The sequence below is a fragment of the Oryctolagus cuniculus genome, chromosome 12 (genome assembly GCF_051225735.1).
Source record: "Oryctolagus cuniculus isolate XC-2025 breed Fujian yellow rabbit chromosome 12, ASM5122573v1, whole genome shotgun sequence".
NCBI lineage: Eukaryota > Metazoa > Chordata > Mammalia > Lagomorpha > Leporidae > Oryctolagus > Oryctolagus cuniculus.
In genome coordinates, this window is record NC_142878.1 from 30,632,253 (window position 1) to 30,649,980 (window position 17,728).

Consider the following 17,728-nt stretch of genomic DNA (forward strand, 5'->3'; position numbering starts at 1 on the left):
GCTCAGCTCCAGCCACTGCGGCCAATTGCAGAGTGAACCAGCAGATGGAAGATCTCTCTCTCTCTCTCTCTCTCTCTCTGCCTTTCTTTCTCTCTCTGTAACTCTTTCAAATAAATAAATATTAAAAAAGAGAAAGAAAAAGAAAAACAATGTATAGGTTCCTTTTTTAAATGAGTGAGAGATGCTAGAGGTCACCTGTGTTAAGATGGGTTTTAGAAGCAGGCATTTGACTTAGCAGTTAAGTCACCACTTGGGATGCCATATCCCATACTACAGTCCCTGAGCTCCAGTTCCAGCTCTGCTTGTGATCCAGCTTCCTGATAATGCATATCCTGGAAAGCAGCAGATGATGACTCAAGTACTTGGGTCTCTTCCACCCATGTGGGAAATGGATGGAGTTCCAGGCTCCTGGCTTCAATCTGGCCCACGGTAGTGAACCAACAGGTGGAAAATCAAATTTCTCTCTCTCTCTCTCTCTCTCTCTCTCTCTCTCTCATCCCTATCTCTATTCCTCTCTCTTGCTTTCAAATAAATATAGATTTTGAACAGTGTTTTTTTTTTTTACAAAATGAAATAAACACCCAAAAGAGGTAAGTCACAAGTTTCACAATCTACCATGCTGGTGCCAAATTCCCTAGCTTAAAAATAAGAACGACTGAAGAAAAGCAAGCAATGAAAAGAGAATGTAAGTTTTTAAATAATTTTTAAAATAGAGCTCATCCACCATATTCATGTTGAATAAATTCATTAGATCTACAGAGATGTTTCTTAACAGTTCAAATTGAGTCCCATTCAATATTTATCTTCTATAGAGAATGTACCAAAATATTCATTTTATTACAAAAGTAGCATAATTAATTACAGCATCCAATAAAACATGAGTTATTAAGTCATGCCCCCCCCCCAAAATATCACCACAACCAAAGCATTAAATTTATCAATCAGGTGAAAGCCCTGGCCTGAAGCGCCAGCATCCCATGTGGGTGCCAGTTCTAGTCCCAGCTGCTTCTCTTCTGATCCAGCTCTCTTCTATGGCCTGGAATAGCAGTAAAAGATGGCCCAAGTCCTTGGGCCCCTGCACCCACATGGGAGACCCAGAAGAAGCCCCTGGCTCCTGGCTTCAGATCAGCTCAGCTCCAGCCATTGCAGCCATCTGGGGTGTGAACCAGCGGATGGAAGACCTCTCTCTGTCTCAACCTCTCTCTGTAATTCCGTCTTTCAAAAAATAAAATAAATCTTTAAAAAATTTATCAATTTTCACATCTAATGGGTTTCTTTTGAATTTTATGTAATATGATTCATGTGTTAAAGGTTTTCCTATATCCAAAAAAACTGCATTTACAAAAATAATCATTAATTTTCCCAACTTAATAAACATGGAGATATAAATGCCAACTTTCCAGTGTGCTTTAGGAATACTAGTTAGAGATCATGGATCAATGTGAACATGGTACACTGATAAGGGTATTATTTCTGTAGCTAAATACCTATGTTCAATTCTAGATACACCACTTACTGGTTGTGTGATCTGTGCTTGTTTCCTTAACAGTATCATGGAAATAATGAGAGTACTTATTTCATAAGAGTAAATACTAATAAATATAATGCACTTAATGTCTGGCATATAGTAACAGCTCATTAAATGTGAACTATTATATTAATATCACAATGGTGTTTCCTGGAAAGGGATTCATCTTTGGGACTTATCTTTTCTGTGTCTACTTAAATAAATAAAGTTTCTTTTTTATAACAATTTTGACTGATAGCCATCTACCTCCTTCTTAAACATGACCATCCTATAGAAAATGTTATCTCTTGATACATTAATACTGTGTAACAAAGCACTTCAAAACACAGTGACTTAAAATATAAGCATTTCTTTAGCTCATAATAAATAAATGAATCAGCAATTTAGATTGGGCATTTCTGGATATTCTAGGCTTAGTTATACTCAACTCATATGTCTAGAGGTTAGTTGGTCCTCAGCTGATTTTTGAGTATGACTCAAACTGATTGATATACATCTCATCTGCCAATACTCTTTTTTTTTTCATCATTAGGAGAGAATTTTATTTAAAAGTGTCATCTTCAACTGCAAGGATGTCCGTTAAACATCACAATTAAACATGCCAAAGGAGAAGCCATGTTGTCAAAATGCCCACTTAACCCACCCAAAGATCTCAAACCCACCTTTTGCTGACCTTCTATAACCCCATTTTTTTAAGGTTTTTTTTTCTTTTTTTAAACAAGAGAAAGTAGACAGATACATGTTGGTAAATGCTAACTGTCCGTAGTCACACAGAGACAGTGTAATCTCTGAGCCCAATATACAGAGAAAGGAGGAGAAAAGCTAGAATTCTATGCACTAGTACACAGGGGCCTGGCATCCTCCAGCTTCCAGCAGAGCCAGCAGGAGCAGGAGGGTTTCTTCCCTTCCCCCCCCCCCCCCCCCCCCGCAGAGCACGGTGGTGTTGATTCCATACAGTTTTTGTTGAGACAAGAGGGATAAAATGAATTTGGAAAAGAAAGGGGTAGAGATTCTTTTCCCATTGTATTCTGCTTCAGGTATTTTCCCCACAATAAGGTGAGAACCATGGTGTAGAGAAAAGAGACCTCAAAAACAGGGAGACTGAGCACAAGAGGGAAAAAAATAAAAAGAAGACAGCAATTTGCTCCCAGGGACTGGAGAAAAAAAAAAAAAAAAAAAAAAGTTGGAATCCATCAGTGTTTTCTATTAGTCATCTTCTCCTTCATCCTCCTCCCCTTCCTCCCCTTCATCCTCGTCGCCTTCCTCATCAATGTCTTCCAACCCTTCTTCTTCTTCTTCATCATCATCTTCTTCTCCTTCCCCTTCATCATCATCCATATCAGGAACCAAGTAGTACCGTAATGGATTCGGCCAAATATCATCCTTGATGACCTCTCCTAACTCATCCGCACCTGCGTCAGAATGGTCAGTAAACCAGGTGAAGTTCTCTGGCTCCTCGTGCTGTCTCTTCCTGCTGGCTTTGTTCTGCGTTTGACTTGAACGTTTCCTCAAATCCTTTCCAGATTTCCATTTGATTTCGGTGGACTTTGAAGATGGATCACCACTCTCATTCAGATGAAATTCTTTGGAGAGAACTTTATTTTCAAAGTATGGATTTTCATCAAAATAAAAATCTATTCCGTAACCTGATTAAATATCTTCAAATTCTGTCACTTCCACTCTGGTCAGATAATGCAGCGCCTCTTCATCCTCCTCCCCAAGCAGTGCAGACACTTGTGGATGGTTGATAAATGTTGTTACCCAAAAATTTGGGATTTTGGCGATCAGTTCTGACCTCTTCTGAAAAAATGGTTGGCGGAGTTTGTTATATTTTTGTTCTACTTTCAAAATCTCCTCACTGGCTTGTTCATTAAGTCTGTCTGTTTCATTTTGTACTTCATCAATATGTTCAATTGCTCCTTGTTCTTTTTCTGAGGTCTCGTCGGCCCCGTCGTGGTTGGAGTTGAGCTCCTTTTTATTGACTTTGGCTGCCGGCGCCGACATGGTGCTGCTCCGCGGTCGTGGCGGGGAGCGGCCAGGGGGAGAGAAGGGAAGGCGCGGGGGGCGGGCGGGCGGCTTCCCCTCACGCCACACGCGCGGACGCTCGCTCTGTCCGGCCGCCTCCTCCCGGCGCTGCTCGCTCGCCCTCCCCCTCGCTCGCTCGATTGCTTGCGCTGCCCTCGCGGCCTGAGGACGAGGGAGGGGCTGGGGCGGCGCGCCGGCCCCGGCCGGCCGGGGCTCCTCCTGCCAATACTCTTGCGTAAAAATGTTCTCATGGTGCTGGCAAAAGTAGGAGAGAAAAGAAACCCCAATATGCAAGCCTGCTTCACATCTCTGCTTGTGTCACTTCTTGTAACATCCCATTGGTCAAAGCAATTCACATGGTTCAGTCAAGAGTTAAAGGGTCAGAAAGATCAACCTGTCCACAGTGGAAGGTGCTAAAAGTTACATGCCAAATGACACAAATACTGGGAGTGGTGAAATGTTAGTTCGTCATCTCCATCATACACAGGGACATTTACTATATCAAAAGGTAGTCCTTTGCAATTACCAGATACACTTGGGGCTGAGCCAAACCATCTCTCTCCAGTTAATTTTCTGAAACTACAACTCTGTTAGTCTAATCATTCTTCTACAAGACATTAAGTACCATTAAAGCACTTGATTAGCTTCCTCATGAATTCTCTTTTGCTAGCTAGAAAAACTCAGTCCTCTCTATTCTATGTCATATATAAGTTGAGAAATGATCCAGCTTGTTCTGTCAATATTCCCCTTAAATCATTGTACTTCATATATGTCAGATATGATCTGATGTTGTTCGGGAAACTATTCATCTATATATTGCATCTATTATCTTCAAAATAGCATAGACTTTTTTTATAGCCATATCACATTATGAGCCCATATGAGATTGCAGACAAATAAAATCTCCAAGTCTTTTGGGTGAACTGCTATTAAGATAAGCTCACTCTTACTAAATTTCCCTATATTGACACAATAACACACTTTCTTTTTGTCAACAATAAATCAATATGGCATCATCATGGATTTCTTATTGCCAATTTTTTTTTAAGATTTATTTATGTATTTGAATGGCAGAGTTACACAGAGAGAGGAGACGTAGAGAGAGAGCAGTCTTCCATCTACTGGTTCACTCCCCCCTTGGCCGCAACAGCCAGAGCTGAGCTGATCTGAAGCCAGGAGCCAGGAGCTTCTTCTGGGTCTCCCACATGGGTGCAGGGGCCCAAGGACTTGGGCCATCTTCTACTGCTTTTCCAGGCTATAGCAGAGAGCTGAATCAGAAGAGAAGCAGCCGGGTCTCGAACTGGCGCCCTTATGGAATGCCACCACTTCAGGCCAGGGTGTTAACCCACAGTGCCGGCCCCTCTTATTGCCAATTTAAAAGCAGCATGTTCTATGGCTGAGAAAGAGCTACTAAGATCAATCCCATTCACAATAGCTATCCAAAAAAATCAAATACCTTGGAATAAATTTAACCAAGGATGTCAAAGATCTCTCCCATGAGAATTACAACACATTAAAGAAATAAATAGAAGAAGATACCAAAAAAATGGAAAAATCCTCCATGTTCATGGATTGGAAGAATCAATATCATCAAAATGTCCATACTACCTAAAGCAGCTTACAAATACAATACAATATCAATCAAAATACCAAGGACATTCTTCTCAGATATAAAAAAAGATGCTGAAATTCATATGGAAATAAAGGAAACACCAAATAGCTAAAGTAATCTTATAGAACAAAAACAAAGCTGAAGGCATCGCAATACAAGATTTCAAGAAATACTTCAGGGCAGTTATAATCAAAATAGTCTGGTACTGGTACAAAAACAGATGGATAGACCAATGGAACAGAACAGAAATGCCACAAATCAATCAATGCATCTGCAACTGATTTATTTTTGACAAAGGAGCTGAATTCAATCCATGGAGCAAGGACAGTCTCTTCAACAAATGATGCTGGGAAAACTGGATCTCCACATGCAGAAGTAAGAAGCAAGACCCCTACCTCACACCTCACACAAAAATCCACTCAAAATGGATTAAAGACCTATATCTACAACCCAATATCATCAAATTATTAGAGAACATTGGGGAATAACTGCAAGGCACTGGCATAGGCAAATAGTTCTTAGAAAAGACCCCAGAGGCACAGGCAATCAAAGCCAAAATTGACCAATGGGATTACATCAAATTGAGAAGTTTCTGCTCTGCAAAAGAAACACTCAGCAAAGTGAAAAGACAACTGACCTAATGGAAAAAAATATTTGCAAACTATACAACTGATAGAGGATTAATAACCAGAATATATGAAGAGATCAAGAAACTCAACAACAACAAAACAAACAAGCCAGTTAAGTAATGGGCAAAAGACTTAAAGAGGCATTTTTCAAAAGAGGAAATCCAAATGGCCAACAGACACATGAAAAAAATTCTCAGAATCACTAGCCATCAGAGAAATGCAAATCAAAACCACAATGAGGTTTCACCTCACACACATTAGAATGGCCTTCATATGGAAATCAACAAATGAATGCTATTGAGGATGTGGGGAAAAGGTACTCTAATCCACTATTGGTGGGAATGTAAGCTGGAAAAGCCACTATGGTAGACAGTATGGAGATACCTTAGAAGGCTGAATATATGAGGCCAGCACTGTGGCGTAGCAGGTAAAACTGCCGCCTGCAGTGCTGGCATCCCATATGGGCACTGGTTTGAGTCCCAGCTGCTCAACTTCTGATCCAGCTCTCTGCTATGGCCTAGGAAAGCAGTAGAGGATGGCCCAAGTCCTTGGACCCTTGCACCCATGTGGGAAGACCCAGAGGAAGCTCCTGGCTCCTGGCTTTGGATCGGTGCAGCTCCAGCCACTGCAGACATTAGGGAGTGAACCATCGAAAGGAAGATCTCTCTCTCTCTCACTCTCTCTCTCTCTCTCTCTCTTCTCTGTGTAACTCTGACTTTCAAATAAATAAATAAATCTTTTTTAAAGAAATATTTTATTTATTTGAAAGACAGAGTTACAGAGATAAGTAGAGCCAGAGAGAGAGGTCTTCCATCCACTGGTTCACTCCCCAAATGACTGCAATGGCCAGAACTGAGCTGATCTGAAGCCAGGAACCAGAAGTTTCTTCTGGGTCTCCCACATGGATGCAGGGGCCCAAGGACTTGGGCCATCTTCCACTGCTTTCCCAGGCCATATCAGAGAGCTGGATCAGAAGAGGAGCAGCCAGGACTGAAACCGGCACCCATATGGGATGCCAGCACTGCAGACTGTGGCTTTAACCTGCTGCACCGCAGTGCCAGCCCCAATAAATAAATCTTTAAAAAAAAAAAAAAAAGAAGGCTGAATATAGACCTACCAGATGACACAGCCATCCCATTCCAGGGAATCCACCCAAGGGAAATGAAATAAGGATATGAAGAGCTATCTGTACCTCCATGTTTATTGCAGCTCAATTCACAATAGTAAAGACATGGAATCAGCACAAATGCCCAACAACTGAAGACTGGATAAAGAAATTATGGGATATATGCACCATGGAATACTGCACAGCAGTTAAAAAAAAATGAAATTCAGTCATTTGCAACAAAATGGAGGAAACTGGAAAACATCATACTTAGTGAAATAAGTTTCCCAAAAGGACAAATTCTACATGTTCTCCCTGAACTGTGATAACTAATAAAGCACCTAAAAGGCAAACTGTAGAAGTGAAATTGACACTTTGAGAAGCAATGACTTTGAACAGCTCTTGTCTTGACTGTTGAGGAATAATTTTTTTCTTCTTTTCTTATTTTGCTTATCTTTTTTTCTTTCATACTAATTGTTTAGCTCTTTACTTAATAGTTAACCATATGTGTATAAAGTTAACTGAAAATAGATCTTAATGAAAAATAAGAGAATAAGAGAGGGAAGAGGTAGGGGGTGGGAGTATGGGTGGGAGGGCGGGCATGGTAAGAAGACTCACCACGATCCTAAAGTTATAACTGTGAAATGTATGAAGTTTGTAACTATAAAGCAGTATAGTTATGCATACATTCCTATGGACTTACTTCTAATGGTACAGTTTAAAAGCTTGCCATGGGACCCCAAGTCCCCTTAAGCTGGGTAGTAAAAATAGCACTTTAAATATTATAAAGATTATATGGATAGGAGTAAGTGTTGAAGTGATCATATAGATAAGATCAAGTTTTAAAGTGACCATATAAATAGGACCGAGTGTTCGGTAATAATAATAGGTAAAATTAAAAAGGAGTGAATGTTCCAACATGGGAAGCAGTCCATACATCAGCCTCATAGAATTACAATCACCTTAAGTAGCATTCTGACCTCAGAATTAGTCCTTAAGGCATTCTCATCTTCTTGTGCATTAAATAAAATTGTATAATAAAAATGAGCAAAAAATCCTAACCCATTTTTGTTATTATATAGTACATGGTAAACAATAAATTAAATTACACTAAAATCAGAATGGCCGGCTGCCACCAGTTATTCTTTTACTATAATAGAAGAAATGATGCAGTATATATGAGAGCAAATAAAAAACCACAAATAATAAAATAATAATATATTTGAATAAAGAAATTTTCCCCCATAAATAGATACAACCACTAAATTGAAAGAAATTGGAAGAAAAATATTGAAACATATTCAAACTTTGCATTATATCAAATAGAATCTCTCATTTCTAGGCTGTAGACATTATCAACCATGGTGGAAGACCTCTCTGTTACTTTGAGTTTACTTTGCTCATTTTGTTGCAACAAAGTTGTGAATGAGAATTTTTAGAAATATTTAAGACTCTAGTATGTGGAAAATTCTGGGAAAGAAATATCTGGTTTTGCAGTTAAATTATTAAATAATATCTTCTCTCTCCTTCTTATTCTAAATCTTAAAAACAAACAAAATTCACATTTTCAAAGAGAAGAAGAGGAAACATTTTATTTTTTGTACAAAATGTGCAGTACAGTTGAATCACTTTTCCTTCTCAAATAATAATCCAGCTTTTGATATGACACAAAAATTAACTGTGCAAAAATACTGTGTACCTTTCACTCCTTGAAGATCTTTCTTGTTTTGCTTTACTAAATAAACTATCTTTTCAGGTCCCCAGATAATACTGGCTCCATCCACTATAGACCTACCATCTACTGCAAAAGCTCTTACAAGTTGTATTGTGAATTGTCTATATGTCTATTTTCTCTACTAGAATGTGAGCTCCAATGGAAAGGAAATATATTTTAATCCTCTTAATATCTCTAGTCCCTAGCTTAAAGAATTCCTATATGGCATTTTGTTGTGGGTAAAAGATTGGAAGATACGACACCCTGCATTGCCCCCAACTCTTCCTGTTACCCCTACCAGCCATATAAGCTGACTCTTAACAACTGAATAGGCAAAAGTTTAACCCGTTACTGCCTTATCAATAATATTTCTCCTCACACCACCACACACACCCAAAAAGGATTATTTCTCCTCCTTGCACTATTTCTCCCTGACTCTAAGCCCCTATTTTGTGTCTCACTATTCACTGTATCTTGACCTCCTGTAAGGTATAAATTAAATTAATAACAGCACAAAGCATTAGACATAGAATACATACCACAATATCTCTGACAAGCAGTTGGCAAATCTCTGAATGAATACTTGAACTTATAAAAATGGTGGAATTCCTCCTAAAGAAACACAATGATTTTCAGATAACTCTTTAACCAAAGCATCTCTGCTCTCTCTCTAATACACACATGCTTCTAAGCCTGTCTCTGTGATTTCTCAGAATAAACCGAATTCTTCTACCTGATTAACTTTCAGCTATTACAAGAATCCAGTCCATACAAGTTTTTCTCTTCCATTTTATACATATTTCATTCTCGCAACTATGAGTGGCTTCCACTCAGGCTTCTCTGAATATGCTCCAATTGTTCAGTCACTTTCAAAATATGATAAAATTGGGGCTGGCACTGTGGTGCAGCAGGTTAATGCCCTGGCCTGAAGTGCAGGCATCCCATATGGACGCTGGTTCAAGACCCAGCTGCTCCACTTCCAAGCCAACTCTCTGCTATAGCCTGAGAAAGCAGTGGAAGATGGCCCAACTCCTTGGGCCCCAGCAACCATGTGGGAGACCTAGAAAAAGCGCCTAGCTCCTGGCTTCGGATCGGTGCAGCTCCAACTATTTCAGCCAATTGGAGAGTGAACCAATGGATGGAAGACCTCTCTCTCTCTCTCTGTGTGTGTGTGTGTGTGTGTGTGTGTGTGTGTGTGTAACTCTGCCTTTTGAATAAATAAATAAATCTTAAAAATATGATTAAAATTAAACACAATCCATCATAAATATTTTATGGAGAAAAGAAAATATCATTTATTCTATGATAGGAGCAGTGATTGTATTACATTTCAGGTTTGAGGAGATCAGGTTTTTGTGGTTTGTTTTTTTGCTTTCATTTTAAGATTTATTTATTTGAAAGGCAGAGTTTCAGAGAGGCAGAGAGAGAAAGATCTTGTATACTCTGATCCATTCCCCAAATGGCTGCAATGGACAGAGCTGGTCCAATCCAAAGCCAGGAGCCAGGAGCCTCTTCTGGGTCTCCGACATGGGTACGGGGTCCAAGGACTTGGGCCATCTTCTACTGCTCTCCCAGGCCATAGCAGAGAGCTGGATCAGAAGTGGAGCAGCCTGGAGTTGAACTGGCATCCATATGGGAAGCTGGCACTGAAGGAGGCAGCTTTACTCACTATGCCACAGGACCTGCTCCAGGTTTTTTTTTGTTTGTTTGTTTGTTTGTTTTGTTTTGTTTAATTTCCAGGCAACAATATTTCTACAATGTTTTCACATGATAGATAGCTTTCACAATTGTGGTTGTTCTGCTATCTAAAAAAATATAGCACTTTATAATTCATGTTAGGAAACTTCATTTTCTCTTTATTTTCCTTAAAGATTAATTTTACTTATTTGAAAGGCAGAGTTTCAGAAAGGCAGAGAAAGAGAGAGATCTTCCACCTGCTGGCTCACACCATAGATGGCCACAAATAGCCAGGGCTGAGCCAGGCTGAAGCCAGGAGCCAGGGGCTTCTTCTGGGACTCCCACGTGGGTGCAGGGGCCCAAGCACTCAGGTCATGTTCTGCTGCTTACTAAGGTGCATTAGCAGGGAGCTGGATTGAAGTGGAGCACCTGGGTCGCAAACCAATGCCCATATGGGATGCCAGCACTGCAGTGTCGCTCCCCCATTCGTGGAGGAACGACACTGGACCCTGCGCTGTTCTCTTTGCCCGGCCCTCCCCGGGTTTGCTGCCAGTCCCTCACTCGTGGAGGAACGACGCTGTCCCGGGTTAGCTGCCGCCCCCCCACCCCGCCTCCACGGAGGGGCGGCACCCCCGCCCCCCCCCCCCCCCCCCCCCGCCGCTTTCCCCGCTTCCATGGAGGAGCAGCATACCGCCTGCCAGCTCTCTCGGGGGCTGCTCAGATGTTCCTCAGGTGTTCCTGGTGCATGTTGTTTCTCTCCTCCTTTATAGTCCTCTTCCACCAATCCATGCTCTTCTGCCCACACGCTGAGCACGCTGCTCTCCTCCAATCAGGAGCAGGATCAGCTCCTGCAGTTTATCAGTCGAATTGGCGAGGCAGCTGTGTAGATGTTGTTTGGTCTCTCTCTCAGCGCCATATTGTGGGAGATCAGATGCATAGAATTAGTCCTAATTCCAGTAATTTAGTCTAGTCTCAGTTGCTCCCCACACTGCAGGGGGTGACTTACTTGCTATACCACAGCACCAGCCCCAGAAACTTTTTCTTAATTTGACCTTCCATCTCCATTCCAGCTAATCAGGATCACTTAGATATTAATTCTATCATGCAACATATTAGCTATCTCTCCAAGCTGCATCATTTTCCAATTTAATGAGTATGTCATCTTAGTAAAATAATTTTTAAATGATGAATACAAATTTGAAAGACACATTACTAGAAATATACCATGGGCACTATTTGAACACAGTCTTCAAGTTAGTTACAAATCCAATTTCTGAATTTTCTAATGCACTATGCCTTGAGAGCATGTTCGTATTTTAGTGTGAATCCTTCATAAGACCAAAAACCTGCAAAGCCAACAGCAATTAATTCTTAAAATGAATTTAGAGTTATAACAGACAGTTTTCTTCCAGGAGAGTTCTATTGCAGTTGTCTGTCTATTCATAAGCCTACACTGACTAATTGCCTCCTTAACTAGGATTTTAATTCCTTCTTTCCACAATGATGATTGAATTGTGCAAAGAATTTATTAAAAGTATTGCCTTGAGGGCCAGCACCGTGGCGCACTGGGTTAATCCTCCGCCCGCGGCACCAGCATCCCGTATGGGCACCAGTTCTAGTCCCAGTTGCTCCTCTTCCAGTCCAGCTCTCTACCGTGGCCTGGGAAAGCAGTAGAAGATGGCCCAAGTCCTTGGTCCCCTGCACCCGCCTGGGAGACCAGGAAGAAGTACCTGGCTCCTGGCTTCGGATTGGCACAGCTCCAGCCGTAGAGCTATTTGGAGAGTGAACCAATGGAAGGAAGACCTTTCTCACTGTCTGTCTCTCTCACTGTCGGTAATTCTACCTGTCAAATAAATAAATAAATAAAATCTTTAAAAAAAAAAAAAAGCATCGCCTTGAGTGAGGATGATTTTAGGGAGATTTGATCTACTTATTTCTTTTAGACATAAACTCTAATATATATCATTTCTCATGCAAAAATCTATGGCAAACAGATCTAAATAAAGAGTCCCTAAGAATTCCAGGTAATCACAAGGTCTACAACAATACAACATTAAAATCATTCTTCAAGTAAAATTTGGAAGAAGTAGGAGTTCCAAATATTAGGTATACTGTGATCATCTTCCAAATTCATTCTATATTCAGCAATTTTATTTCCTTTTTTATAACTCTCCTATGTCACTGAAACTTCCATAGAATCTACAGTCCTGACTCAGTGAAAACAAGGTGAATCACAGGCTATAGTTGTTTTATTTTTAGTGTACAGCACAATCCAAAGGGAGTTGCAGATGTTCAGAGACAGAAAAAAAAGAAAGAAAGAAAGGCCAAAATAACACTTTCTGTCACCACTTCCTGAATCTTAACACATGACAGGAGAGAGGGGGCAGCTATAACACTTTTACACGAAACTGTGTACTCTCTGCACCTTTCTGATGTCATTTGCAGTAGGACAATAGAGACAGATGGCAAAGGAAGATACCATATACCACATTTGTGAACCAGGTTAATAGTCTACCACACAACTTCAGGCTATTTCTATTTCTACTATGCAAAATCTGTGTGTAAGATGTGTGAGGAAAAAGGTAGGCAAGCGTAGCTCTTTCCCAGGCAAAACAAACCTTTTATCAGAGATAAGAAAACTATGCTCAAATTATGTTAAATTATATGCACATCAATAAAATGGCTTCCAAATACCACTCAAAAGCTATTTCTAAATGAAGTAGAAACTACTCATTTGGGTAACAAGACATTTTCCAATAATTAAATGTACTTTTTCTACTTTCAATTTACTTTTGAAAGTTTTACACTTAACCCAAACTATTACATGAATTCAATATAAATTAAATCTGAACTTAGAATATGATTGCACAAACAAGTGGGGGTTTTTCCAATGAATTTTAAATTGATGAAAGTATATAATATCAAGCTTTATTTTTGTTGTTTTTTTTAAGCTTTATTTTTACAACACAACTGAGTGCTTATAATTATGTTCATAGTTATCAACTTGACTGTAGCTCAGCGAAAATGCTACTTTATCTTTACCTTGGGAAAGTAAATGATTACATAGGCCTAACCAGCAATGGAGATTGACGCCATCAGTGACAACCTCACGTCACCAGTGGCACGAGATTAAAAAGCCATGACTGAGGTTGGTGTTAGCCTAGCTGCTTAAGACATCAATTAAAATGCCACATGCCATATCAAAGTACCTGGACTTGATACCAGCTCCCTCCTGACTCCAGCTAACTACTAATGTATATCCTAGGAGGCAATGGGGATGGCACAAGATCTGGTTTCCCTCTACCCACGTGGAAGACCTGATTGAGTTCCTGGATCTTGGCTACAGTGTGGCCATCCACAGCTGTTGGGAAGTAAACCAGTGGATAGCAGCTCTCCCCTACTCCCTACCACACGTTAAATAAACAATTTTTTTTCAAAATTGTATGAACTAGGGCTGGCACTGAGGTGCAGCAGATTAACACCCTGGCCTGAAGCGCTGGCATCCCATATGGGCGCCAATTCGAGTCCTGGCTGCTCCACTTCTGATCCAACTCTCTGCTATAGCCTGGGAAAAGAGTACAAGATGGACCGAGTCCTTGGGCCCCTGCACCCACATGGGAGACCCAGAAGAAGCTCCTGGCTCCTGGCTTCGGATCAGTGCAGTTCCAGCCATTGCAGCCAATTGGAGGGTGAACCATTGGATGGAAGACCTCTCTCTCTCTCTCTCTCTCTCTCTCTCTCTCTCTCTCTCTCTTCTCTCTGTGTAATTCTGACTTTGGAATAAATAAATAAATCTTTTAAAAAAATTGTATGAACTTACCCAACAATGCGCCAACAATTGACTGTGGTGATAGCACAAATGAGAGTTACATGAAAATAGCTGACCAGAGAAAACAAATATGATTGATATAACACATATTTTGAGTATACTTACTGCTTGTGAAGCTTCATAAGATGCTACTAAATAAGGCAAAATGAAGCAGTTATATATAAATCAAAGAAGCATATCTAATACAAAGTAAAAAAGAAAATTGTATTGCCAAGTGCAGTTTCTTTTGAGATAGGGAATGAAATTGTTTTTGCAGAAAAGCACAAGGATCTGACAGAGTGGTAGGGAATCATGACACAAGTCTTTTAGTCTTTCAACCATACCTTACTTGTATGTTGTGAAAAGACTGTGTCCTGTATCTAGAAAAAAATGCCCCTAAACAGCCTCAAGCAATTGACTACTTCAAGATTTTGTACAAATTTCATTACTCTTTCCAAGCTATTGCCAGAGTGTATTTTTACAGCTTTATTTGGGTACAGCTGATATACCAAAAACATCCCCTCACATCTGTACTGTACAATTTGATGAGTTTGGACATACATATACCAATGATAGCATTACCATGAGGTAGTGAAATATCCATCACCTCCAATGGTTTCTTTGTGTCCCTTGGAGTACACTGTTTTGTTGCACAGTAAGAACACTTAACATGAATTCTTCTCTTAACAAGTTTTTAAGTGCACAATACTGCATTGTTAACTACATAAATCACATTGTAAATCAGATCTCTAGAATTTATTCACCTTGCGTAACCAGAACTTTATATCAACAGAACAACAGCTCCCTCTTCTCCTACCCCAGACCCTAGAAAACATTGTTTTGAATTCAGAAATTAACTACTTCCAAAATTAAAACCTTCCAGCATCAATAGAATTAAGATCAGATCCCTTGCCTAGTACACAGATCCCTGCATGAGGTGCTTATGACTGCAGGCTCATATCCTACTACTCCCATATATCCCAACATTTAACCATTCCACACTGCAAACTCAAGTCACTAAGCTTTTTTCATTCCTAGAATGGTACTGCCATTTTCCTCCTATTTTCTGGAAACACATTCTCCAAGTCTCAGGCTTCAAATACTCTATGTAGAATTACTCTTTCCTCTATTCTTCCAATGTCAACAACACTAAATATATTATATTCAAACCAACTGACATCCTTGAATATTCCACTAGACAAGGTTCTTCAAAGACAGAATGCCTTACTCATATCTCTGTAACCACAGCACCTAGTACAATGCTAACCACCTGTCACTACTCTCCCTAGATGCACATTTCCATTTCTGGGTTCTGCATTTTTTTTCTTCATTTCTTAATGAGAGAGAATGGTGGGTTATTTCTTCTTTTATTATTTTTAAAGGTTTATTTATTTATTTGAAAAGCAGAGTTACACAGAGAGAGAAGGAGAGGCAGAGAGAGAGAGAGAGAGGTCTTCCATCCACTGGTTCACTCCCCAGTTGGCTGCAATGGCCGGAGCTGGACCAATCCAAAGCCAGAGCTTTTTCCAGGTCTCCCACACAGGTACAGGAGCCCAAGGACTTTTTTGGCCATGTTCTACTGTTTTCCCAGGCCATAGCAGAGAGCTGGATCAGAAGTAGAGCAGCTGGGACTCAAACCAGTGCCCATAGGATGCTGGCACTACAGGTGGCAGCTTTACCTGCTATGCACAGCACTGGCCCGGATTCTTTCTTTTTTAAAACTCTTGATTTGGGTTGGGGATTGAACCAGTGGATAGAAGACTGTTCTCTTTGTCTCTCTCTTTCTCTGTAAATTTACCTCTCAAATAAATAAATAAAACCATAGGGTTCCCAAGATGGCAGAATAGGGAAGGAGCTTTCTGCTCTAGTCTAGGGGAAGATAGTTAAAAAAAAAAAAGTGGAGAGAGGGAAAGCTCAGGGAAGAGCTAGGGAGAAGACTGCAGAGAAAACTCCATGCAAATTAGAGGAACATTGTGGACCTATGTGGAGGGTGTGGACATGCACAACTCAGGACCTCAGCAGCCAGGACACTCAGCACTAGCTTTGGAGAGTGAGATGAGACCAGAATGCAGGATTCCAAGCCAATGGTTATAAAACTGTGGGAAGAAGCTGGCTGAGCCCAGCTTAGAGCCCTGTGGGGGAGTGTACATGCCAACCAAGAGGGAAAAAAGGAGGGGGCATGTTTCTCTCTCCCCAACAACCCAGCACCAGCATCCCATTACCAGCCATGAGAGGGTGAGTGCCATTTTGACATATGTAACAGCTGTACCAGCTGTGTCCATGCACTTAGCAACCACCTGAGAGGGGACACCTGAGTCTGGCTGGGAGAATTAACAGGGGCTGGGTGCTCATGACTATGCAGGAACCTTGTATGCTTGGACTATGAAAACACTGTGGCTGCATGGAGAGGGCAGAGTGTGGCTGGATTTTTGGGCAGTCACTGTGGGAAGCTCCACATGCTCAGGGCTCCTTGAGTCCCTGGTGAGAGACTATGCTGCAGAATCCATGCTCAGACCAAGGAATGCATAGATTCTTTGTGTGGTACTTGTGACAGAGTCAATGAATATTGTACCCACTGGGGCTAGCACCCAGGCATTGGTCTTTTTGAAGCAGAGGAAATGAATGTGAGACTATGCCAACAAAACTGAACAAACCTCCCCTGTGATAAAAAAGAAAAATTACCACGCCAACTTAGGTGTCACCTTGGACATTCACCTCACCCTGGATCACTGATAAGAGTTCCATGACTATACCCAGGACGTGTTTCTGGATATTCACTGAAAGAATAGACACTCCACTATGACCAGAGGCATAGGCCAAAGATAAAATCCATCACAGAGGGAAAAAAAATCAACAAGAATCTCCTAATAATAAACACAACTATTTAAGAAACAAGAATAAGGAAAACAACATGATGCTGACAAAAGAACACAACACTTCAATAACAGAAAGCAAACATGAAGAGATTGAATAAATGACAGAAATAGAAGTCAAAATTGATCTTAGAATTACTTAGAAGTAATAAAAAGCAAATCCACGTACTAAAGAAATCCAAACATGACATGAATAAAAATTTTTCCCATGAAATTTAGATTTTAAAGAGAAATCAAAATGAAATATTAGAAATGAATAATTCAACAGAAAAAATACAAAATGTGGTGGAAAACCTTAACAATAGACATGGTGAGGCAGAATAATAATATATGAGTTAGAAGACAAATCTCTGGAAATTTTACAGCTATACCAAAAAACAAAGAAGAAATTAGAAAAATAAAAATTAGTGTTAGAGATTTATGGGATACTATCAAATGACAAAACATATAGTTCTTAGGGAACTCCTGAAGGCGTGGAAAGAGAAAATAGATCACAATGCTTTTATAGTGAAATAATTACAAAAAACTTCCCTAATTTGGAGAAAGAAAGGGACATTCAAGTAAAGGAAGCACATAGAACTCTAAATAGACATGACCAGAAAAGATCTTCACCACAATACATTGTAGTCAAACTCTTTAGAGTAAAACATGAAGAAAAGAAAAGGAAACCCAAAGTAAAAAATAGGAATATTTATGGTAAAATGGCAGGACAAAGTCATTACTTATCAATAGTCACCTTGAAGGCAAATGGCCTCAA

At 40.2% G+C, this 17,728-nt stretch overlaps 1 long non-coding RNA gene and 1 pseudogene across 5 annotated transcripts in view; both read right to left on the minus strand.

The window, feature by feature from the left end:
• Positions 1-11,226, minus strand: part of LOC138844624 (uncharacterized) — a 116,954-nt gene extending 105,728 nt beyond the window's left edge. Inside the window, exons 1-2 of one of the 5 annotated variants that reach the window (XR_016217348.1) lie at positions 10,982-11,221; positions 9,153-9,225 (exon numbers count right to left, since the gene is read on the minus strand). This is a non-coding gene — a long non-coding RNA (uncharacterized LOC138844624). Of the gene's footprint in view, positions 1-9,152; positions 9,226-10,981 lie in introns of all 5 variants that reach the window. The other 4 variants (XR_016217349.1, XR_016217350.1, XR_016217351.1 and 1 more) reach the window with 4 other exon arrangements.
• LOC127483715 (protein SET-like) lies at positions 2,461-3,544 on the minus strand (annotated as a pseudogene).
• Positions 11,227-17,728: the final 6,502 nt, after the last annotated feature.